Raw genomic sequence first — 26505 nt, 5'->3', positions numbered from 1 at the left:
TATCTTCCACACCAAGTATTTTCATAAATATCTTCAAAAAATCTACCCTCTTCTAAAGAACCATCTCCCCAACCAATTATTTATGCATGCTTCCATCCCCTTCTCAGAGATGATACTCCCTACTCTTTACCTATATTCATTTTGTATCTGGTAGCTTTCCTGCTGCCCCCCAAAACCCACTTTCCCTTATCTCCTTTTTTCTTGCCTTGGACAGTCCATATATCCCTATTTGTTCAACATTACTCTGTGTTGCTTCCATTTACCTTTATCTGTACCATTCATACTCTTAACCCATCACCTGTCTGTCTTCCAGCTACCACCTCACCCTTAACACATCATTTTACTTTCCTTATTTACCCTTAACATGCTCATCTTTCTTGCATTACTTTGTGCCCAACTCATCTGTACTCCCTTTCTCTATTGTTATTTTCCAGTGTCTTGTATAACCTCTCTTGTCACATAGCTTTATTTGATGCACTTCCCCTTCTTGCTCCAAACCCATCCTATTGCCATTTCTGCTTCCAACCCTAAAAAAAAAAAACACAGTGTTGCACATCTGTGTCATCTTCCCACCATCCACTCTTCAATAACCCATTTGCTTCTTTCAGGCAGCATATATCCCTCTCCAAAATGTCAGCTCTCCAAATGTTTATATTCTCTACTCTATCAGCCACACTACTATCCCATATATTTCACACTGAGCCATCTGTTTCCTTCTCCCATTTTTCATGATCTAACATTGGCACAATCCCTTCCCCTCCTCTGACTATAGCTTCATGACACAAACATTGGAAAAGATTAAGCAACTCTACCCAATTACTCCCTATTGTAAAGACCTTTACAACTGTTGCTCATCCCTTAGTAATATCCACATCCACATATCCAGTATACAAATGAGAGCAGTTACTTAAAGACCCCTTTAACTTATTCCTGCAAGATATGCTACATTTTCAGCATAAATACAAAACAGCCAACCTAGTGGCATGGAGCGCCCAGATGACCCAGGCCAGGTCCTTAATGGAGCTGGCAGATAGAATTGACACCCCTGTCTTAGGACAGAATGGGAGAAGAGCTCGTAGTGGGTTGTAGCAACCCTTCAGGGAAGGGGGTACTCTTCTGACCAGGGGATGTGCATGTGATGTGATAAGCCACAGACTGGCAGTAGTCTTCAATTTAAGTGCAGGGAACTGTGCAGTTGTGATGGGGGGAGTTGTTATGGGGTCCTGAGGTGATACAAATTGCACATCCTCTGCCCAGATGAAGAGGTTAGGTTAATCAAAAGGGTCCATATTGCTGTGATGTCTGTGAGGGTGTAAGCAACTTCATGCCTGCCTGAACGATGGTTCTCCCAAATGGCTCCAACCCTTGTGGATCTGGTGGTGATCTCCATAACCAAGGAATGAATTGACTATAGTTTGACTGGGAAAACTCAATGGTCAACAGGCACGGGGACAAAAAAGGAAAAAAAAACTGTGAGTGAGGTTTCTTTTGGGGGTATAAACTCTTGGCTAGGCTTGTAAGAGCCTCAGGGCCATTACCATAGTAACCTCCTATGATATTATGCCCCTATTAACAAAATACAGAATAAAAATCAGTAACTCTTGGCATCCACTAACCACATCCCTTCCCTGTTAAATAATCAACAGCTAGATCATCTGATTCACCTATCAGTTAGTGACCTTTCACCCCAATCCACTTTCATCTATTTAACTTGGTGCAGTGGTAGTGGCAGAGCAATATGTATGTGGGTACAAGTTTATATACCTGAGTGGGTGCACACACACACACACACACACACACACACACACACACACACACACACACACACACACACACACACACACACACACACACACACACATGCAGTATAAATTAATTATTTTTTGTAGCAGAAAGAATCCAGTAACTGCTAACATATTCCATTATCCTCCAGCTATTGTGAACAGGGTATCATCAGCTGCTATTTCACCTCTACTGTTTTTCACAATTTCTGCATTCTGCTTCCTGTACAGATCATTCATAAGTGCAGAAAGGTAAACCACTGACATGATATATGTGTTTTAGTTTGATATTTTTGCAGTGGTTAAATTGATGATCTAGGTCAGCTTTTTTTGTCTTTTATGGTCAGCAACATGTGACAATCCTTTTCTCAAATGTTATTTTGGTTTTGCAGTTCCAAGTAACATTTTTGCATTTCTGACAGGGCTAACAAAGAACATTTTGGTAGTACTTAGAAGTGTTAAAAGGGAAGTCAGGTCAAATATATTTGAGTGCCTAAATTCAGGTACTTAAAATAAAATAGTAATAGTGCAACCATATAATCAATATACAAATAACTGGTAAAAGCATAAAATGAGTACTTGAAAATGGATATTATAACATTAAAAGTAAAGTCAACTTAGGTAAGCATTTCTTCTTTAAATGAAAGCAAATGAGCTTGGTAACAGAAAAGGTGAATCACCTGAGAATCTGGTACATTGATGACGTTGGAAACAGTCAGAAAGCTGAATCCTCTTCTACTGAACACTGCCACCCAGGAGCTTCACTCCACTGACCCCCAGACACCAAAATAAACTTGCTTTCTTGAAGGATCCAGCAAATTACAACATCTCTGTGCAAAATTGAATTGAGCTCTTGACAGGCAGTTTTCCTAAGGGTAATAACACCAAACATACTTGGGAATTTAGCTGTTTCCAGACAAGCGATAGTCCTTCTTCCCAGTCATCCAGTCCCAGTGGTCAGGCTCCTTCTCCATTTTATTCACACTGTGTTCAGCCTCCTCTAGGCTTTGGTACTTCTGGCTACTGACCAAGTGAATTACCCTCTCAGAGATCAGGCTCCTAAGCCTGGGGCAAATCTAAAAAAAAGAAAATAAAAACATTCTGAAAGTAAAAGTAAACAAGCAAACAATTGGTCTAGTTTTGGGCAGTCTCTTTAGTTGCTTGTATCCCTGCACTCTGATGAAATAGAAGTGCCCATCAACAAGCTCAGCAGCTGAATGAAAGACATAAGAAAGAAAACAAAAACTGAATTTATGTCTGCCTGCTTATCTGACCCTTCATGCCAACAGGGATCCTCTGTTTTTCTTTGTAGACCTAGTTCCAATTTTCTTTTGTGATGCCACAGCCGTACTTGACATTACAGCATAAATTCTAATAATGCAAAAATATAATGATTTGACGATTAAATGATAATAATTCAAGTTTTGTGGTTGTATTATCAATATTCAGCAGTTCACAAATATAGTGACCTAAAGTGTTCAGTGATGGCATAACTGATGAATTCAGCTATTTTGTTGTAGGACACAGTTCTTTACTTTCTGGGCAAGGTGAACCATCCACTAAACAACATGCTTAACATTTATGCTGCCTCAGTTGGTAATTCCTGTCAAATAATCTTTTATTTTTAGTTCACTCTCAAATTCTTTTTTGCAGGGCTCTTTTTAGGTGTTCTGCATAGCATTTCAGGGGCTTCATTTGACTCGTAGCTATGACTAATATCAGCACAGAAATTGATTCTGAATCCTTAATGAGTTCTTCCATCTAAGGCTATTGGCCATATTCTCCTAAGACTTCCACTGCATCCTTAATGAGTTCTTCCATGTAAGGCTATTGGACATATTCTCTTAAGACATCCACTGCATCCTTAATGAGTTCTTCCATCTAAAGCTATTGGACATCTTCTCTTAAGACATCCAGCTTTGGTGAAGAAAACTGATCCCCCTTCATTTCTGGGGTGATGCATAAGCTCAGCATTCATCCTGAACTACATAATGAGTAAAGCAGTATGGTTAGGGGACTCCTCAAATCAGCAATTTTTCTTGAGGCTTGGCCTGGCCTTCCACCACAGCTTTGGCCATTCATTATAATTAAAGCATGGCCTTTATCATCCATCCTTCTTAAGCTAAGCCATTGATCATCTATCCTTCTTAAGGTATAACCTTCGCCATTAATCATCATCAGGTTACAGCTTTCATCATGTATCTTCCTCTAGGTAGTCCATTAGTCATTCAGCCACCTTCATACCGGATTAACTACCTCACAATAAGCAGTAGGCTTTCAAGCAAATGGGTACTACACATCTAGTTTCTCTGCCTTGTCTGTATGCCATCCTACATCATCTGTGCAATTACAGGCCTTGATCTTAGAAAGAGTGCCCTGGTTGCCAGCTTTCAGTTCTTTACTCACATTCTAGCAAATGCCAGCTAGTTATATGTCTACTGGTTTGTCTGTGACTTGTCTATTTATGTTTGGTTTTATTAATTTTAGGTAGGACATTGAGTTCTGAGCAAAGAACAACATTGCTGGCATCCTTTTAATGGCTGCATGTACTATATTTTGATAAGCAAAAAAGAAACACCAATCTTGTGCTGCAATTGATTATGATCAGGACTTCTCATTAATCTTTTAAATGTTTATGGAAATGTTTCTGTTAACCTATTTGTGGCTGGATATCGGGGAGCAGATAGGTTCCTAGGCTCATAGGTGTATACTGGGCTAAAGATCACTAGGGTCCTTAAAAGCATAGCCATGCAACCAAAATATGACCCACAAATTTGATTTATATTTGATTTACAGGGGGTGATTTACTGACTGCCTCTGCCCATCATAGACACAGGAGCCAGACCTGGGTGAATTTCTGATTACCTTTCCATTGATCCAAGTTGTGCTTAAGTAGGGATAGGGAGGAACTCTGCTTCACATGGATGAGGAGCCATTTCTAGAGAATGGCAATTCTCGAAGAGCATATCTGTCTCTCCAACATCTCCTGTTTATTTTGCAAGCAACATTTAGGTCTTTTAATCCAGCGGTTCTAATGCTGTTTGTTTTGCAGATGTCAAAAAAATTCATCAAAACAGGGTCCAGAGATGCACTGTATGCCAGGCAAAGATCACTTCTCATAACTCTGTATGATACCAAGTAAAGAGACAGGGCTTTGAGGTGATCAACATATCACATTGTGTTTACTTCTTGTATTCTTTTTGTAAGGAGCATTTGTGGACATTCCAATTTCTGTATGTGTCTGGTCAGGTGCATACTGAAGGGGATATTATACTCTGCGATGGGCCTGATGAGGGCCGAATACAATGGTATGATGACATCTCTTGACCTAGATGCCATGCTCTTGCTTATAAATTGAGCAACATAGAAGGATTTTCTTACTGCCTTGGACACATGCTGGTTGAAGGCTATGTTACTATATAGAGGAGCTCCCAGATCGCTACCTAGTGGATCAACTTATAAGGGTGTTTTATTGATGATGTTGCTACCCAGGGTGGTACTCTTCCCAAAAGGTACTATAATGCATTTCTTGGTATTTAGTGTTAAGCCATGGCTTTGGCACCCAAACATTTGCCTGTACTAGACATTCCTGTAGGATGTTCTCATCTTGGGGGGATTCATTGACTGCTCCCAGTTTGTAATCATCTGCAAACTTGGTTAGCTAGAGGCCTTTGACATTGGCTTTGATATGCAATAAGTAGATGCCAAAGAGGGGTGGGCCTAGCACAGAGCCATGGAGGAATCCATTGGTGACTGACCTCTTTGTGGAGGTGGCCTCACTGATTCTAACCTCCTGTGTTCTATCAGTGAGCCAGCTAGCTCTCCAGTGTGTTATAAAGGGAGTTATTTATACCTAGTTCTGTACGTTTGTTGACAATGCTTGAGTGGGATATTGTATCAAATCCCTTAGCCAGATCTAGGTAGTCAGTATGCACAGTTTTCACCTCATCCAATGTCTTAGTGATCTTTTCAAAGAAGTCTACCAGATTCAGTAAGCATGGCCTTCCTTTGTTAAGCCAGACTAGGTTAGATCTAGTGTCTGGTGGTCTCTTACTGTATGTCCTTGTTGATAATTTCCATGATAATTCTTTCCATGGCTTTGCAAATAAGACCAGTCAGATTTATGGGTCAGTAAATTCCAGAATCTTTTGCAGGTCCCCCCTTACGCAGTCCTCAATTCAAGTGGCACAAACCCTGTTTTAAGACAATGGTTAATTAATAACTCCAAGAGTTCTGATTAATCATCTTTTAGACTATTTAGGAGGCATCCTAGGATGCCACCGGGGCCCATTGAGGCCATGTCCTTGGCTTTAGTGAATGCAGCCAGTACATTCTCCCTAGTTATAGTTGGCGGGGTTATGTTTGAGGGCATTATTGGGGGGGGTGGTTGCTAGTGAGAAGCAGGTAAAGCTGGAACTGAATTTGTCCACTTATAGGTTCTCTATATTGCCAGGTTCAGTGAATGTGGCACAATTAACCACCAGTACAGCACATTGCTGCTTGCTGCCCTCAAGGTTTCTGGCATAGCTGTAGAAGGTCTTATGGTTATCCTTCACCTGGCAGGATATCTTAACCTCAGAGTTGGCTTTGCTTGACCTTATTAGCCCTCTAAGTTGCCTATTTACTTTGATAAGAGATTCTTTATCTATGTGGGAATTACCCTTCCTGATTTTTGCAATAATTTATTTTCCTTCTGTTATATATCCTGTTTAATTTCTGATGCCACCAGGGCAGTTTGTTTCTCAGGCTAGTTCTGATTTTACTTCTGGTAGGTACAGCAACCTCTATGCAACCATTGACATGGTTATACAGAGTTTCTGAGAGTAATTCAGTATAGGCTAGGGTATTCTCCAGTTTGGGGAGCATTGAATTTTATCATACTATCACTTAATAACAGGTAATTTTCCTTGGAATAGTTCCTAACCTTTACTGGTTTTAATGGGATTACAGAGCTGATTTTGACATTGAAGGAGACAGCTTTATGGTTGAACTTTACCAGTGGGATGAAACATTGGGGAGTGTAGTATTCTCCCATATTTGTGAGCACAAGGTCCAGTATGTTGGAGCCCCTAGTGGACATATTCACTATATGGTCAAGGGAGTTTGTATTTATAAAGTCCAGCAATCTCTGTGCCTGTAGATTTGAGGCCATGTAGGATTCACACTCTATAGAGGGGTAATTAAAGTCTCCCATGAGTAGAATGTTAGGTTGGATGGTAAGTGTCTCCAGTAGGTCCAAGTATGCATTGTGAGATTCTTGGAACATGGGGGGTGACCTATACTGGGGTAGGATATGTTGCAGGGTTTTGTCTATGGTGATCTGCATGTAGAGGAACTCCAGCACATCATCCTGTTTGGCCAGCCTAGAGTTATGTTTGTTATTGATGTACATTGAGACATCTCCAACTTTAGCCCTTGTCTATGCAGCTACTGATCTAAAGTCTGAAAAGCACTGAAACTTTGAACTGTGGGGATACTGTCTGATGCTTTAAAACCATGTCTCGGTAACTGCACAGATATCTATATTCTTGAGTGTGAGGAGGGGTTGGATGGAGTGCTTTTTTTGTTTAGATTCCTGGCATTGAGCAGTAGCACCTTGAGGTTCTGTTGAGTTGATTTTGTTATGTTGGTAAGTTTGTCAATTTGGCATTGCCTAAAAAAAAGCACTATGGGGCAGACAAAGCCTAAGCCAGTATTCAAAAGCTTAGATCAGAAAGGTGCAGACCATCCTTGGCAAAGCAATAAGGTCTGGTGACCATGTCCTCCCAAGCAGACACATATTGGTTTCCCTTAGAATGACACCAGAAAGGCAGCCATTTGTTGAAGTCAATCACTTTTAGCTCATATTGTGACATCATCCTCAGTGATGGTAATATACTGTTCAGTGGCTGGCTCATACCAGCCTGAGACACATAGTCTGAAAGCTCCATAATGTCTCCCTTACTATAGTACAGGGAGGTAAATCACAAGTCATTTACACCTACATGGATTATGGTCGAATCATACTGGCACCTGTGGTGTAATGACTTGAGTGCATGCGTGACTTGGCAGATCTTGGCTCCAGATAAGTAACTAACAGTTATCTTCTCCTTGTTTAGCTGCTGTAGAGGGGAATCAGTATATCTTACAATGGAGTCCCCTATGATGAGAGTCCTGGAAAGTGTGTTTGCTTACTTTAGAAGCTTGCTGTTTGGGGCTCCACTGAGAGTGACAGTATGCGTGGTGTTAGGTGCTGATTTTTTCTGAGTGACGTAGGGCTTGCTGAGGCATAGCTTTGACAATGGATGATCTAGGTGATCTTTGTTGTTTAGGAAGATTGCTTTTAAGTGCCTCAGCATATGCTAGTCTGTGTGTGTGCTGTGTGCTATGTGAGGTGGGTGTTAAGTGTGTATTGTTTCAAGAACTTGATGTGGACTTGTATGTGATAGTTTAGCCTTCAGAGTGATTCTGTAATTGTCCAGTCCTTTGATTTGTGAGCTACAAGGGGTGGTGTATTAGTGTTAGAAGGCTATTAAGGGTGCTTTATTGGGGCAGATTAAGCTAAACAGCACTAAATTGTACTAGCTTTAATGTTTACACAATACTAAATTCTACTAAATCTATGGGTACTGCCACTTGAGGCCTAACTAGCTGCTCTAATCTTGTTGGCACACAAAGTATTTCCACTATATTGCTGCTTTACAAGTTTCAGTTTTATGGACCATTCTACAGAGAAAATTTGCTTTCTTAGTCTTTGTTATTGCACAGGGTACTGCTAACCCATGCAAATATGCACAATTTACACCAGCACAAAAAAACCCCAGAAAACTAAATAATGAGCTCTCTGGCCAATGAAATGGCTACACTACGAGTCCTTTTGTGTAATTCCCAACTCAGATAATCCCGGCAAACAACTCTTCCCACAAGATAAATAAACCCAAGCCTCTTGATGTAAAAACACAGTAGAGGAGACCCACAAGTGCAATGCTATTGCAAACCACCTCAATAACTAGTTGGAAATCCATTGCTGAAGGCAATTTCAAGACAGTAACAGTGAGAGGAAGAGGAATTTTTTTACAAAAAAATCAATAAAATGCACACATAAAAGCAGAAAACAAAAGTGATTACTGAAAATAACAAATGCGCTTTAGCAATCAAAGGAACTTAACTGTCCCTGGATAGCACTGTATACAAGGAAAACACTTCTGGAATGCTGGCTAGGACTACAAATATTGCTGAGCTCCAGGAAAAAGAGCAGGAGATAGTATGTGGTAAAGGAGGTTTACTCAAGAACAACATTAGTTTGCTGGGTGGGCAATCAGCATCAGGGATCTACGGAAAACAATGGGTGGGGAGAGTGCATAAATAGCTTATATAACAGTCAATAGCAATGAATAGCAGAATAACTAAGGTCCCAGAACAAACCAAAACATACAATCAGAAGGAACAGAGCTGAAAAGTACAAAGTAGTATCACCACACAAGACAGAAGTTCACTTAAATATTTAAGCAGAACGGAAATAATTAAAATAATTTAACTCGCTTTCCTCTTTTTAAAAGCTAGTTACTTACAGATGCACAATGTTTAATGGCAATTTCTTCTATGAACTTTATGAATTCTTCAGAGATGAACTGTGTCTGATTACCACAGCCAGCCTGTTCAGACAATTGTAAATATTGCCTGTAATACTGCAGTGGTACTCTCAGAGGCAGTTAGTAAAGTGGGTAAGCACATTGGCAAATGTAATCATTTTCTCGGTTGCCAAGAAGACCCATTCTGTAAATATACATTAAATGAATATGGAACCGTCAAGAGGTGTTGAAGAACTATTTAGCAGCAGTTTCTCTGTCCCAGCTACAGCCTCATCTTTAATAACTTTTGAGGCCAATATGCCTTTAGTGCAGCCTCTGTCCTGTTTGATAACTTATGTAACTATCCTTGCTAATCATTTCCTCCTTGAAAAACTCATATTTATCTTTGTCAACTTGAAGTCTTCCCACAGATTATTTGGTGCCTATATTTTTGCCTGTTAAAAATGATATCATTAAATTTGTTGTTAGTTAATCAAGTCCAACTCCTCAAGACTCAAAGACTTTAGCACACTAGGCCTGTCTTTACAAAAATGCATCTTTAAGATATTGTATATTCATATTCATTATTTTAGTAATGCTTCCTATCGATCTTAGCCTCTGCCACCACATTCGCCTTTTGCTTTTGACCTTTACCAGTATTAGTGTCATCTCTACTGAATTCCAGCTTCACATTATGCTGCCAAAGTACTTCAGTTAAATTTTACTATTGGCAAATAGTTGGTGAATAGTCTAATTTTTTTTCCTTTAGTACTGACTGATTTGATTTTGTTGCAGTCATGGAACTCTCAGAAGTTTTTTCTAAGACAACAATTCAAAAGCATCAATATTCAAGTCCAGTTCTCACAGTCATATATTATTACTTAGAAGATGGAAGCTTTGACTATATTATCAAGATTTACCAGAGTTTTCCTTCCAAGAAGCAAATGTCTTACAGTTTCATGGCTGCAATCAGCATCTGCAGAAATATTTGAGCCTAAAGAAAAGCAGAATTGCCACTGCAATTGCTTCTACCTCTCTACCACTCTTCTATCTATTTGTAAAAAGCTTTTATGGTAAGAAAATGTAACTTCAGTTTGTTTGATGTAAGCTAGTTTCCAGTATAGGTCTACTTCAGGTGATCCCTTGCTAACAGCTCAATGTATACCTGCTCACTGCCACTTGTGAGCAGTGCTCCCTCTTCATGGCTCATATTTGGGTTCAACCACAAAAGAAGCAACCTAGCAAAGTTACAAGGCACTTCAGTCGACACTGTTTTTTGAGCACTTGAACTCACTAGCTTTTGGGTCTATATTATATGAATGAAATGATAAACATAGTATCTTTTTTGGCGTTCTTTGTAGAAGATGCTGCAGATATTCATAAAACCATCTGACTTCATCCTCCTCATCCTCTGTAGCTTGAGTATAAACTTTTATTACTGTAATGCTGAATAAGTTGCCATGGAATGTGAGAGATCATTCTATCATTTTTGAGGTGACTCTAAATCTGATGATTATATAGAATGATCCACTCCAATCCATTTTAGTTCTCCAATTCCTAAGATGTTTCAGTGGTGTATAGTTCTTTGCAACACTGGACTTTTCTTTTTATCTCTTATATTCATGGGTTCATAGTTAAGTATTAGGCTAGCTGCCCTTGCAGGCCATTAGAAGCTTAGCAAATTTCTCTTCTTGTGCTCAAAATATTCTATTCTGTTTGGAGTTAGACTGGTCTTACCCATTCCAGGGTTGATAATTAAATGTTATCCCTAGTAAAAATGACTGTAATCAATAGGTAAATACTGGTCTATCAGTCTGTAGATTATTACAAGCCTAGCCAATAACCAGAGGTCAAAATCAAACCCTGTAACTTGTATCTGTTAAGTAAAGATCTTAATCATTATGGCAAACGCATTCCCAGTAAACATAGAAGGAGTTGGCATAATGGTTAAGATCTTTACCTTACAGATACAGGTTACAGAGTTTGATTCTGATCTCTGGTCATTGGCTAAACCTGCAAGAGTCTGCAGACTGATGGTTTAGTATTTACCTATGAAATATTTAAAATGTCTGAAATCTTCGAGAATTGGTATGTGATAAGCATATTTTAACAGTTGGGGGTTGGTGTAATGGTATAGGTGTTTAACTTACAGAAAAAAGAAGCAGGGCTTGATTTTTCATCTTTGGTCACTGTATGGTTATTAGCTAAGCATTTAAGAGGGTGGGTTTGGCATAACGGTCAAGGTATTTACCTCGCAAACACAAAGTACAGGGTTTGAGTCTGGCCTTTCCTTAATGGCTAGGCTTAAAATGGCCATTCAAGGTAGTTAGCCTAGTATTCACCTGTGAACCTATTCACCTTTGATATTTCCTTTAAGGATTATACTAGGCTAGTAGACTATTACAAGCCTAACCAATAACCAGAGATGAGAATCAAACCCTGTACCTTGTATCTGGAAGGTAAAGTCATCAACCATTATGCCAAACCCTCTTACTGAGAACATCAGCAGATGGGCATCCTTTTGGCTTTAATCCATTTTCTTTGAGTGCTGTCAAGGGGTACCACACAATGAAAGATGTCAATAGTAGCTTATTTGTCCAAGGATGAGTCCAGCAAAAAGCCATCCAAATAAAGATGAGTTGAATACAGTTTCATCACTACAAAATGTATGAAAAAGAGTCAACATTAAAGGCTGGAAGACTTCCTGAATGTTAATATTCTTGCATGGGAACAGCAACATCACTTCACATAACACATGCTTTCCTGTCTAGCTTGATCTAGTTCTTTAACTTGCTTACTAGTCAAAAAATTACCAAAAGTGGCCATATGGGTAATGTATATCTGTCCCTTGGTATGCTAAGCTTTGCTGTGCCTTAGTGAGGGTTAGTAGGAAAAACTGAGAGCATGAGGCAGTGCTGAAACTGAAGAGATGAATGGGAAACTGGCTGAATACAAAGAGATAAAAGATGAGAAATTATAATCCAGACAGCCCTGGTTATACATATTGGACAAGAAGACCAGCTCCCTCACCAATGGTATGAAGAGTGCCATGCATATTTGGTAGAAATGACAGAACTGTTGTCTCTGAAACATACCTGGATGAAGTGCTGACTATGAGACACATGACCTGCATTCAATTAGAGGCTCACACAGTGGAGGAACTGATTGAGGAGAGGGTTTATTGATGAGGCTGTGCCTGTTTGGTTCTCTCATGAGATGCATGCTCTACCTATAACCCAGGAGGAGGTAACAGATGCAGCAGAGGCATCTGCCTACAAACATGTTGGGTCTACTTATGACAAAATCAGTTACAAAACAGACTGGTGAAAGTTTTGCACTATTCCCCTACATACCCATCCTTTGGCCTCTTTTTATCATGTATGGAGGAATAGTTTTAGGTCATACGAGGAAATACAACTCTGAAAAGCGTAACTTAAAAACCATTAAAAAAATTATCCCTACAACCCACTAAATTATGTATATCAACTCCACAGTTGTACTACATAGAAGAAAAAAGGAAAAAATCCTCAGAAACTGCACCAACAACTCATACAGTTCCACACATTGTGACTGAATGAACTGCAACTTTTTTAATTAAAAAAACAGAAAATAGTATGCTTGTCAATGAAGTGTAGGTGTGCCATGTAAGATAAGTTGACCCAGTGCCACTTTTCAGGGATCACTCAGGAGCACTGTCTGACATAGTGAATTATTCAGTCACTCAGCCAAATGGTAGAAGGAGTCAAACTCTGTATCCTTTGGTTATAGGAAGTATCTCATTATAGTCTGAAGCCTGAATCCACTGCATTAGCTGCCGTGTGAAGTTGTAGAAATGAGGTTGTCATGGGATATCTTCAATGTTTGAGGGTAGATGAGCAAGTGAAGGGTAAGCTGGCATTGGGGAAGGGATTAAGCAGGGATTGTAAGTTTAGTATGAGTTAAGAGTGGGTAGGGAAGGGCTAATTTATTGAAGGAAGGAGGGAGGAAAGGAGGTAGGTAGGTGCAGGATGAGGCTTAGAGTAGTTTTACTGTGGGTAATTGGTTTAGGGAGCACATTTTGGCCACACCTGGTTAGTCTATCAACTTGCAAGTTTGTAAAAGCAATATTTACAATATACAATATTTACAATCTGCTGGTTGCCGGGCCATGGAATTGCATGGGTGGTGCTAATCTGAGACTTGCATTCCTTCTATTAGTTACATTAGTAGGAGGTATATTTTAAGGTTGTCCCCATTTGGGCTTTGGTCCAGCTTTTAATTTTGCTTTGGTTGGATTTCTTGCTCAGAGAGTTTGAGAGGTCTGGTAGGTTTCTTGATGAGGTGCTCACAACCAATGGTTGTTTGTGAGCATGCATGGGGGGACTTGGCTATGAACCTCTAAGTCAGCCACAGCAGTGGTTTGGGCTTTGAAGCATGGGCTAGCAGTGGAAGGGGGACTGTGTGCAGGTAAATGATTAAAAAAAAACCCTGGGTACTGCTAAATGTGTTTCTACACACCACAGTGGACTGAGTCTTGGTTGTCACTTTTATTGCAGGTGTCCTGCTGTTAACAAAAATAAGATCTGTGCTGGGGGGACTGGTATCATTGTGTTTTGGTGTTATTTCTTGACTTCTTGAGAGTTGTTTTGGCTTTGTGGGGAGGCTGGAGGTTGGCTTGTTGTCACTGGGTGCCCTGTTATTCCTCTCACACATACTGGAGCGTTGATATTCTTGACCTCTCCCCTAGTAACTGGCAGACCACTGAAGGTGGCAGGCATGCATTCATGTGTATGTGGGTATATATATGAACATAGATAGATAGATAGATAGATAGATAGATAGATAGATAGATAGATAGATAGATAGATAGATAGATAATGTGTACAGGGCTACTATATCCATGATGACTTCCAAGTCCAGCTTCGCCATTTGTGAATTCATACAATTGTGCTGCGGCAGGAGGGATGGCGGTTTTGCCAGGTTTGCAAAGAGGGGAGGGGAAGAGAAAGAGGGAAACATACAGTGAATGGGGGGTAAATAGAAGTATGCATATTGTGGCTGATTGCATTTTCTTCATTGTTTCTCTTTGTAAGTTGTGTCAATGGCAGAGGTGACTTTTGAAGCTGATGGCAGAGGTACAGACGTTGTGACAGAGGTGGGTGGACATTGTGGCCCAGGCAGAGGATGTGTTTCATGATCTGCCTATTAGCAAGGCCCTGGTGCTGGTGGAACAGGGAGGAGCTAGTCGGAAGAGAAGGCAAACAGTGAAGGGCAAGCAGGTGACCAGAGGGAAGAGAACACGGCAGTCACAGTTGAGAGAAGTAGTCGGAGTGGACACATCAGCCATAGACACAGTGCATGCTGCTCTTGTAAGTAATGATATGTTGGTGAAAGGTTCAGTAGGCAGGTCAGATTTGGGGTAAGTGGGGATCAATCTGGGTGTAGCTGGTGAAATATTATGTCAGGAGACAGGGGACCTTGCAAGTGGTTGTGGGGGCCACCGGAGTCTAGATGGAGATGGTTACAGTTTCGGGGAGCAGATTTCTGCAGTGGATAGCCCAGACTTGTGCAGAGGTAGTTTGGCAATGTCCATGGGGGGGCCAGATTCCTACTTGCAGGAGGTGGGTTTGTATTTTAGGTTTCGGCTGGGTGACTGGCTGGTTACACAGGCCCTCAGACAGGAGAGTGGGGTGGTATTCTTGACCCCTTACATACCAGAAAAAGAAAGATCTGGAATGGGGGAGTATGTAGATGTTTTTGATTTAATTGACATGGATGAGGTCCAGTGGTTGCTGGGTCTGGAAATTGCGAACAGCAAAGATCTTTTGGCAGCCTTAGTGGCCCTGGGGTGAAGAAGCGTGGGCAAACTGCAACCAAGAACTTGGAAGAATTGGGTGTTTGGCTTTGCTTATTATATGGCAGTATAGTTGGAGAAGGGTACTACATTGGTCCTTTTGCTCTTGGCATATTTCATGATGATAGTAGAGGTGCATTGGCTGTGGGAAGGTAATGGTTAGTTATGGTACAATCAGAGGTTTTGTAAGAGGAAAGTGGTCAATCAGTCCCTGCATTAGGAAGTGAGGCACCTGGACAATGGCTGGCCACTATGATGGACTGTTTCAGTGCGGGTAGTGGGGGGGAGTTAGGAGGAGAAGGGGTAGGGGTATGTTGGCCTTTTTAACACTGGGAGATGTTCATGAGTGGCATGTAGGTTCTTGCACACTTGTTCAAAGTGTGCAGGCATACACCCAGCGGTGCAGTGTGGCCAGCAGGAAGATAATATGGTCAGCCAAGCTTCATTTTCCCCTTGAGCTGAGTGGATTAATATCTGCTTTTCAGGGATGCCAAAGTATACATGGTAGGGGAAATATTTGTGGGCAAAGAGGTGGGGGTGCCTTTTGGAGGGGCAAGAGAAAGACTTGGATACACATTCTACCATTAAGGTACAGGTGTTGTGGGTCATGCTCTGGCAATATCCAGATGTACCAGTGGTGGAGGAACTAATTGAAGGAATTTCTAGGAGATTTTCTGTTAAATTAAAGGTGGCAGGAGATAGAACAGTTAATAAGAAACTGAGATCAGTGTGGGAGTGGGAAGATATTTTGGAAGATTTGGTGGAGACGGAGTTTTGGGTGGGTAGGATGCTGGGTTCTTTTGGCAGCCCCCCCTCTTGACAGTTTTAAGGTTTTACCATTGGGCTTGGTGCCTAAGAAGTAAGTGGGCGAATTTCAGATGATTCACAATTTGTCTTACCCAGAGAGGAACTCTGTAAATGATTTTATTTTGGTAGAAAAAGATAAGGCGGGTTATGCTTCGTTGGACAACATGGTGCGGGTCATTAGGGGGTTTAAAGATCCGTGGTTTGTGAAGGTGGATATCGAATCTGCTTTTTGACTTCTGCTAGTATGGGAAGAGCATTGGCCACTGTTTGGCATGGTAGTTGGGAGTAAGCAAGGCTATGCCAATGGGATGCTCTGTGGCCTGTGCTACTTTAGAGAAGTTTAGCATTGCATTACACTAGATTTGGCAGCAGTGGCTGGACACTCAAATGGTGAGTCATTACTTGGATAACTTCCTCTTAGTAGGCGAAGGGTGTGAGGGAGCTCTGGTAGGTATGCAGGTGTTTGTGGGGATGTGTGAAGAACTTGGGGTCCCATTGGCTAAACAAAAATTAGAAGGTTGTTGGCAGATGCAGAACATGGATTGTTTGGTCTACCAAAGAAGAAAATAACCCATTTGAAAGAAAAGATAGCCTGGGTAAAGGCTAGGGATAAAATGTGGGTTAAGGATGTCATGGAGTGTTTAGGGCTTCTGAATTTTTTTGAATGTCGGGCTGTTTACCCTGGTTATACATTTTGTAGTTCTGTGGACTTTCTGCTGAAAGGGCGGCAAAGCAAGCACTATTGGGTAAGGCTCAGTAAGCTGACACAGGATGATTTAACTCTTTCGCTGTCAGTTTTTAGAGCAGTTTAATGGGGTTTCCTTTTGGCAGTCAGAGAGGTTTGGTTAAAGAGATTTGCAGTTATTTACAGATGCGGCAGAGGGTATGGGGGTGTTTTTTGTAGGTGTGTGGTTTGCAGTTCCATGGCTGGCTGAGTGGAAGGATGATTGGAAGAAGGATGTTGATTTCTTAGAGTTAATGCTGATTTGGGCTGCATCCATGGTTTGGCAGGAGCGGTTAAGAGAAGGGAGGGTTATATTCAACTCGGACAATAGTGCAGTGGTTCAGGTTTTATAGGTAAAGACGGCTATGTGTGAATGCTTACTGTTACACACTTTTCGTCCACCAAACCAGGACCGAAACACTAAAGGTGGAGGAGTGTCAATATTCACCAAGGATATTCACACCACCAGGCTAGTTGGCCAACACAATGTGTCTGAAATTCTCCAAGTGCAACTAACACTAGGTAAGACTGCAATCCAAATTGTAGCTTGCTACAGATCCCCCACCATACCCCAAGATTCTCACTACACCTTTCTAAACATACTGGAAAATATTAAGATAGAACCAAACACCCTAATACTGGGTGATTTTAACTACCCTGCCATTAACTGGGAAAACTACTCATGTCCCAACACCTTTGTGCAACGGTTCTTGGAATTCATAAATTCCAATGCCCTGGATCAACTAATCCATAGTCCCACCAGGGGCTCCAATATCCTAGACCTGGTCATTACCAACATGGGAAATCAATGCTCCATACCTATGGTCACCCCCTCATTAGTCAGGTCTGACCATAAGCTAATCACCCTTAACATCCACATCCCACCCCACCCCCAGTAAAGAAACCAACATAAAAACTTCTCCAAAGCCAACTTCATGCTACTCAAGTCAGAAGTGACAAACTTCATGACACCCATGCAGACGGGAACTGAAAGTTCAACTGCTGAATCCTACACTAAGGTACTGTACGAGCACATCCACTCATGCATGAATCGTGCCATCCCGAATAGAACCAAAATGCTCTCATCCAAAAAAAGGAAGCCAATCTGGTGGTCCCCTGCCATAAACAAACTTTACAACAAAAGGAAGAAACTTTTGCAGAAAAGAGGAAAATCCCTGGATGCAAAAAACTCCCTTACTAGCCTCAGTAAGAAACTGAGATGCCTCATAAAATCCTGCAAAGCTAGTTACGAAAATAAAATTGCCAAAGATTCCAAAGACAACCACAAAGCATTTTATAACTATGTCAAGAATCTAAATGGCAATGCTCAGATCTGCTCTGAGCTAAAACAGAATGGCATTAAATATACTGATCCGAAGGATATTGCCAATATCCTGGCAGATCGATTCAATGCCAACTTCACCCCCATCTCACCCCCTAAATGGCCCATCTCAATACCGGAAGATTGCCAAATTCCAGTAATAACGGCCACACAGGTACAAAATGCACTCTCTAAAGCCAAGAATACAGCATTCATGGGACCAGATGACATCCTGGGCTGTGTACTACATGAACTACAATATGAACTGGCACCTCACCTAAGTGTCATGTTTAATCATAGCCTCACCTCAGGTTTCGTGCCCACTGAGTGGCGCAGAGCTACAGTTATCCCAATCCACAAGGGGGGATCCACCTTGGATCCCGGAAACTACCGTCCCATTAGTCTGACAAGCCTTATCTGCAAGGCCATGGAGCGTATTATCATGGAACTTATAAACAAAGACATCGGTAACCTTCAAACACTGGACCCCACCCAGTTTGGGTTTATGAAGGGCCGATCTTGTCTCATGAACCTGATTGACTTCTTTGAATCAGTCTCCAGAGCCATGGACAAGGATAAGGTGGCCCACACAGCCTATCTAGACCTTGCCAAGGCCTTTGACACCATCCCCCACTCTGGAATCATAGATAAACTTACTAAGTTGGGCATTAATCCCTATGTCACCCAATGGGTTGCTAAATGGCTTACTGATAGAACCCACACTGTAAAAGTAGCCGACTCCAAATCCAGCTCCAGACAAGTGACAAGTGGAGTACCTCAGGGTTCAGTCCTGGGGCCGCTCTTGTTTGGCATCTACTTCTCTGAAGTACAGGTCAATACTAAGGGACTGTGGCTAACAAAGTTTGCAGATGACTGCAAACTGGGAGCCATTATTGAATCCCCAAATGATGTGGATACTCTACAAAAGGGCCTTACAGAAACAGATGCTTGGTGCCAGAGCCATGGGCTCAAGCTCAATGCCAAGAAATGTATTGTTATCCCCTTTAGGAAAAACATGTATCCATGAATTACCATATAGGTGGCAGTACACTAAACACAGAAAGTGTGATAAGAGACTTAGGGACACAGGTGGACAGTGGTCTCACCTTCGATAACCACATTGCCACAACAGTCAGGAAATCCTTCTATGTGGCACACCTCATCACGAAGGGCTTTTCATCCAGAAAAAGGAGGTCATTGTCCCACTGTACTCATCCCTCATTAGACCCATTATAGAATACAACACCCCATTTGGTATGTACCTCTCAAGACATCTGCAACAACTGGAAAGGCCTCAGAAATACCTCACTAAAAGAATCACAGGCCTAAAGCAGATGCCCTCGCTGACCGCCTTAAAAAACTCCAGCTATACTCTGTCGCATATCGTCTACTCAGAGGTGATCTCTGCTTAACATACAAGGCCATGTCAAACCCAGAGCTGTTGGACATGCTACACTTAAAGAAATCCCAATCCCTCAGAGCTACATGCTCCAGGGATCTAAACCTTGTCATCACAATAAACAAAACATGCTGGAGGGATAGGTTCCTGACCCAGAGACTCCCCAGACTCTGGAATAGATTGCCCATACATGTCAAGCAGAGTGCCTCTTTGAACCTCTTCAAGAGGAACCTTGATGATTGGATGGGAGAAAGGAAATTCACCCCAGGGATCATGTCAGTCACCCTGCTAGACAGGGGTCCAGGAAAGTAAATAATGTGGGAAGAAATAGCCAGGGAATTGTTATGGCTAGGCTTGTATAGGCCCTAGGGCTGATAGCCTAGTACCAACCTATGAACCTATGAACCTATGTTAGTTTTACGTCAGTTAGTTTTACAAAGTTTGCTAATTAACTTTTCTTTTACGATGTGCATGTTGCAGGTGCTAGGAATGGGATTGCTGACAGTTTGTCTCACCTTCAGTTTTCCAGGTTTCGGCACTTAGCTCAGATGCCAGCAGAAGAACCAAAGGATTGGGTCGCAGTGACCAGCAGGTTGGTGTAACAATCCTGGGAAGTATCTACCAGGAGAGCATACAGTAGGACATTGTGTGATTTTGATAGATTTATTTTACAGCTGTCTGAAGAGGAGGGAGTCTGGTCATAAGAATTGTCATTGGAATATTTCGCTTGGGCTCATGTACAGGGTAGGGTAGTGCAGTCGATTAAGGTGGACTTGACTGCAATCAGTATATTTGCTCATGTGGCATGGTTGCATGATTCCAGTAAATCCTGGACAGCTGGGAGTATGTTGAAAGGATGGAGTAGACTTCATGGCTTGAATAGGGATAAGCGTTGGCCGGTGACAAGGCAAGTTTTGAAGGTTTTCTTATGGGGTCTAGCTTTAGTGAGTGAGGAATCAGTTTATTATGTTTTATGGGTGACATTGAGCTTATGGATGTATTTCAGGACTTTTAGAGTATCTGTGGGGTTGGGGTCATTGGTTTGGGAGGATGTCATAATACTGCCTGAGGCAGGTTACATTTGGTTGCTAAAATCTAAGATGGATCAGGATGGGAGGAGTACACCAATAGTTTTGGGGAAAGATAGGTGCGAACAGATGTGTTCAGTGGTTTGAACTAGGAAATTTATAGCATCCCATGGGGGAGTTCACTTGATCTGGTTTTCCAATCAAAGCGGGGTAAGGTGATAACAAGTGGTCAGTTGATAAATGTAATGAGAAGGGCACTCCACTGTATGGGTTTTGTGGGAGAGAGGTTTTCCACCCATTCCTTTCAGATGGGTAGAGCTTTGGATTTAGTGAAAGAAGGTAGTTCTATTGAGGTAATTAAGAGGGTGGGGCTCTGGTCTTCAAATGCCTTCTTGTCTTATATTAGATAATGAATAATGAGATTGGTCATTAATAGTGGGGTTTTTTGTTTAGGTAATGAGATTGTCATACAATGCCACTCGTATGTTTATTGGGCAGAGAGGAGGGCTGGAGTTAGGATTAATAGGTTCATAGGTTCATAGGTTCATAGGTTGGTACTAGGCTATCGGCCCTAGGGCCTATACAAGCCTAGCCATAACAATTACCTGGCTATTTCCTCCCACACTATTTACTTCCCTGGACCCCTGTCTAGCAGGGTGACTGACGTGATCCCCGGGGTGAATTTCCTTTCTCCCATCCAATCACCAAGGTTCCTTTTGAAGAGGGCCAAATAGGCACTCTGCTTGACATGTATGGGCAGTCTATTCCAGAGTCTGGGGAGTCACTGGGTCAGGAACCTATTCCTCCAGCATGTTTTGTTTATTGTGATGACACGATTTAGATCCCTGGAGCGTGTGGCTCTGAGGGATTGAGATTTCTTTAAGTGTAGCATGTCCAACAGCTCTGGGTTTGAAATGGCCTTGTATGTTAAGCAGAGATCACCTCGGAGTAGATGATATGTGACAGAGTATAGCTGGAGTTTTTTAAGGCGGTCAGCATAGGGCATCTGCTTTAGGCCTGTGATTCTTTTAGTGAGGTATTTCTGTGGCCTTTCCAGTTGTTGCAGATGTCTTGAGAGGTACATACCAAATGGGGTGTTGTATTCTATAATGGGTCTAATGAGGGATGAGTACAGTGGGACAATGACCTCCTTTTTTCTGGATGAAAACCCCTTAGTGATGAGGTGTGCCACATAGAAGGATTTCCTGACTGTTGTGGTGATGTGGTTATTGAAGGTGAGACCACTGTCCACCTGTGTCCCTAAGTCTCTTATCACACTTTCGGTGTTTAGTGTACTGTCACCTATGTGATAATTCATGGGTACATGTTTTTTCCCAAAGGGGATAACTGTACATTTCTTGGCATTGAGCTTGAGCCCATGGCTCTGGCACCAAGCATCTTTGTAGAGTATCGACATCATTTGAGGATTCAAAAATGGCTCCCAGTTTGCAGTCATCTGCAAACTTTGTTAGCCAGAGTCACTTAGTGTTGGCCTGTACTTTAGAGAAGTAGATGCCAAACAAGAGAGGTCCCAGGACTGAACTCTGAGGCACTCCACATGTCACTTGTCTGGAGCTGGATTTGGAGTCAGCTACTTTTACAGTGTGGGTTCTGTCAGCAAGCCAATTGGCAACCCATCGAGTAACGTAGGGATTAATGCCCAGTTTAGTAAGTTTATCTATGATTCCAGAGTGGGGGATGGTGTCAAAGGCCTTTGCGAGGTCCAGATAGGCTATGTGGACTGCCTTACTTTCGTCCACGACTCTGGAGGCTGATTCGAAGAAGTCAATAAGGTTCAGGAGACAGATTTGGGTTGGCATTGGTTCAGGTGGAGAATCAGATGACATGGCATTAGAAGTCTTAGGTAGAATCGGCTTATGCAGGAGTTTGCAGGCATACAATCTCAGATGGGGCTTCATCAAGTCATGGTGGTACATTTGGCAGGTAATAATTTGAGTTTAATTCCAAAGTGGCAATTGGTGTACCAGATAAGGGAGGATTTCATTGCTTTAAAGAAGTTGTATCTGAGTATGTATATTGTGTGGTCCAAGATAATACACCATCTGTTTTAGGAGGCATGCTAATAGTTTTACGGCAGTAGAGCTGGCACAGCATTTTGTTAATTTTAGGTTGGCAAGGCAGCTGGGGGCAGTGGGCATACAGACAATAGAATACAAGGAGTTTGCTGACAGGAATCCAATAAGGCTCATAGAGGATGGAGTGCACCTGAACAAGTTTGGACTAGAATTGTTTAATTTGAATTTGGATTTATTTTTGAAGGGTCTGGTGAAAAGCTATTATTAGAGGAGGGGGAAAAGCCTAGGTCAGGCTGGTGGGTGGAGAAGAGGGGCAGGCTTGTCTCTCCTCTCTTCCCCTCTGGTGTTTGGTTTGGTGTAAGGAAGTTTGGGGGTGAAAGTGAGTGGTTGAACGCTGCTTCTCCCTGTGGTGTTTGGATGGATGTAAGGATTTTGAGTTGAAGTTCAGCGGTTGGACACTGCTTGGTGTTTAAGAATACATGAGCGGAGGTGAGGATGCTGCTTATTCATGCAGGTGAGTGGATGTATGCTGTCCTGATTAATGGTTAAAGGATGTTTTCTTGTGATTAAGAAATAAATTGAAACAATGCAATAAAGAATAAAGTTATGATGGAATAAGTTATGTTGTTTATGAATTCAATAAAAGGTTGTCAAAGGTCCTTTTGGTGTGTTGCCTCTTTATTGAAGTGGGGCATGACAAATGAGGTTTGGGAACAAACCAATTTGTCTTGGGACATCTTTGATGTTTGAGGGTAGGTCAGCAAGTAGGGAGGGGTGGGCTGGGATCGGGGAAGAAGTTAAGAAGGGATTGTAAATTTATTATGACTTAAGACCGGACAGGAAAGGGTTAATCTACTGAAGGAAGGAGGGAAGAAGTGAGGTAGGTGTAGGGTGGGGCTTAGAGTAGTTTTATGTGTGGGTAGTTGGTTTAGGGAGCACATTTTGGTGTGATCTTGTTACCCACTTGTCCCTCCATCTTTTTTCTGGAGTAGGTATAATTGATTTCTCAGTTGAGGGGCGCTTAGGCAGAGAAGAGGGGCAAGCCTGTCCCTCTTCTGTTCCCCTTCTGGTGTTTGGTTTGGTATAAGGAAGTTTGGGGGTGAAAGTGTGTGGCTGGATGCTGCTTCCCCCTGTGGTATTTGGATGTATGTATGGATTTTGGGTTGAAAGTGAGCAGTTGGACGCTGCTTGATGCTTAAGAATAAGTGAGCTGAGGTAAGGATACTGTTTATTCAGACAGGGCGAGTGGGGTACACTGCCCTGATGAATGGTTAAAGGATGTTTTCTTGTGATTAACAAATAAATTGAAATGATACAACAAATAATAAAGTTATGATGCAATAAGTTATGTTGTTTATGAATTTAATAAAAGGTCATCAAAGGTCCATTTGGAGTGCTATCTCTTTATTGAAGTGGATGGTGACAATTACAATAGAAATTAATTACCACATAATGATGAAGCTCATTGGTAGCTCATAATCTTAATCATCTTTACTAAAACATCACACAGTCTTTGTATGCTTAACATGTGTAAAGTATCATCATAATATATTTCAGCACTCACATTCACTTGTGTTGCCAAAATGTTTCATGCTGCATATATACCAAAAACAGTGTTTGCCTGCATCTGGAGCACAGCAAGACAACAATTAAATTATTTGCTGTTGCATGTTGCATTTGCCTCATAGATTAGCACTTACAACAAAGAGCTTATCTACTCAAGTATCAAACTGAGGCCCCACTGGTTACTGAAAGCGGAAGCATCTGAATATAAGAAGCCACAAATGCTTCTAGGCTAATTGTAAAGTTTAATATCCATTCACATACTTATCTAAGTTAAGAAAGACAGCCATTACAATAAAAATACTGCAAAAAATGTTTTTAAAGTGTTTTACTATTTCCCCTAGCACTTTAGATTACCTCTGCATCTGCTTCAACATCTCTCTCTGGTTCACCCGTATTCAGCACTGCTCCACTCTCTAAGTGACATCCTGTTCTCAGCACCTTATTGTTTGCCACGACCACAGTAGTAGATTTTCTCTCTGTCTCTCTCTTGTTTCTCCCTTCCCCCCTTTCTCTCATTGAAGTTCAGTGAACAGCACAAGCACTAAGCACACTGACAGCATACTGCACCACACTGCACCATGGTTACAGTAACCAATGTCATTTCTGTAGAAAATGGAAGTCTTTTGTCTATAAACTTTGACTACTGAGATTACAAAAATGTGAGCAACATTTTTTATATTACAGCAGGAACAGATTGCTAGCAAAGTTATGCCCTTTACTGTCTTACTTATTGACACAATAAATCTAATAGTATATTACAGCACAATTTTTGATTGTTGACCAAAATATCCATTTTCTGTGAGAGCCTGGGGATAAAAGTTCCAAGAAAATGCAAATCGCAAATAAGGTAATGGAAATGAACATTAAAATATATACAAAACGGTGTAATGTACATGTAATACATAAAATATACTGAAGAGACTCTAAAACAAAGTCTGTATGAGAAGCATAGCAATGAGGTGTGAAGAACACAATCAGAATAATTCTGTAACGGTAAATGCCCAGAGATGTGTGAACAGACTGTAATGAGGTGGCTGCATCTGAAATGACCATGTGACTAAATAGTAAGACAACTGCTACAGCTGGATTATGAGATGAAATATATAACTATGCATGTGAAAGTCTGACTGTATTTGCTATAGTTGTAGAAATGGGTTAAAACAGTATAAATACCAGAGCCCATAGCAAGTGGCAGTGTTTAATTAGAGAAGAACAAATGGATAGATGATGTTAAATGATGTACAGAGAGAGAGAGAGAGAGAGAGAGAGCAGTGAGTGAAAAAGAGGAGCAGCAAAGTGAGGGTACCGAGTCTTGGGGTGAGACTATGAGCACAATTATAAGTAGGGAAGGAATGGGTGATGAACAGAAATTAAATGGATGCTGAACTGGTAGGCTATAATGTGAAAGGAGGTGCTGTGATGAGGAATGAGAAGACAGCCAGTGTATATTTTGTTGCAAAAAGGAAAAGGAATGATATAGGCTTATCACCTGTCCATTTTTATAAAAGAGTGTTGCTGTTGTTGTTGTTGTACATAAAAGAGTGTACTGCACAAAAAAAAACATAAAACTGTTAATATCCAGAGATTTTAATAGAAAGCATATTTTCTTTCTTATTATTGTTACATAAAACATTGTTTCTATGCTTGAAACTTTTAATATTATAAAAAATAAGAGATACAACCCAAATTCTACCAGTCTTAGCTTTTAGTTTTGATAAAAAGTGAAGTCTAGTGTGTTGGACTATTTGAAGTATGGTTTGTACTACAAAATCTTATGCTTCTGTAAAATAAGTCCCGCACTGCGCATTTGAAAAGTTGACCACCCTAGAAGGAGATAACATAAGCTAAAGCAGATAGCATTTCTTTAGTTCACAGCTGGTAGCATATAAACATCTCATTTACAGGTATGATCAACTTATTTAAGCAATGACAAACCTATATTTTTCCAGAATGCTCTCCTTCATCCAGAACAAAGCTGGTTTAATAAAACTAAACTGGCTTGACATAAATTCAAAACTGGCTAGACATAAATTCTTCTCCTTCACTCAATGCTTTCTGGAATTCATAAATTCCAGTGCCTGGATCAACTTATCCACACCCCCACCAGGGGCAACAATATCCTAGACCTAGTCATCACCAACATGAGTGACCAGTGTTCCACACCTGAAGTCAACTACTCCTTGGTCAGATCCTGGTGGAACCAGACAGAGCACCATTCCTGCTTTGGGATGAGAGACACAGCAGCTTGGCTAGAATGCCCTTTGCAGAAGCGAGGGGATGTCCTCCCCTGTCAGTGCACTGTATGCCTCTCCCCAGTGCTTCACTGAGTAAAAGTGAGGATTTAGGATGAATAACCGGTCAGTGCTTGCCTCAATGATGGGGAACAGATGGGGTTGATTGGCCAAGATATGGATGAGGATTGATACACAGTGAGGTTAAAAGAGGGGGGAAAACAGTTTA

This window comes from Protopterus annectens, chromosome 2.part1 (genome assembly GCF_019279795.1).
Source record: "Protopterus annectens isolate FY-2018-M chromosome 2.part1, PAN1.0, whole genome shotgun sequence".
Lineage (NCBI taxonomy): Eukaryota > Metazoa > Chordata > Ceratodontiformes > Protopteridae > Protopterus > Protopterus annectens.
The sequence above is the reverse complement of the archived record's forward strand: the minus strand, read 5'-3'. Positions refer to the sequence as shown.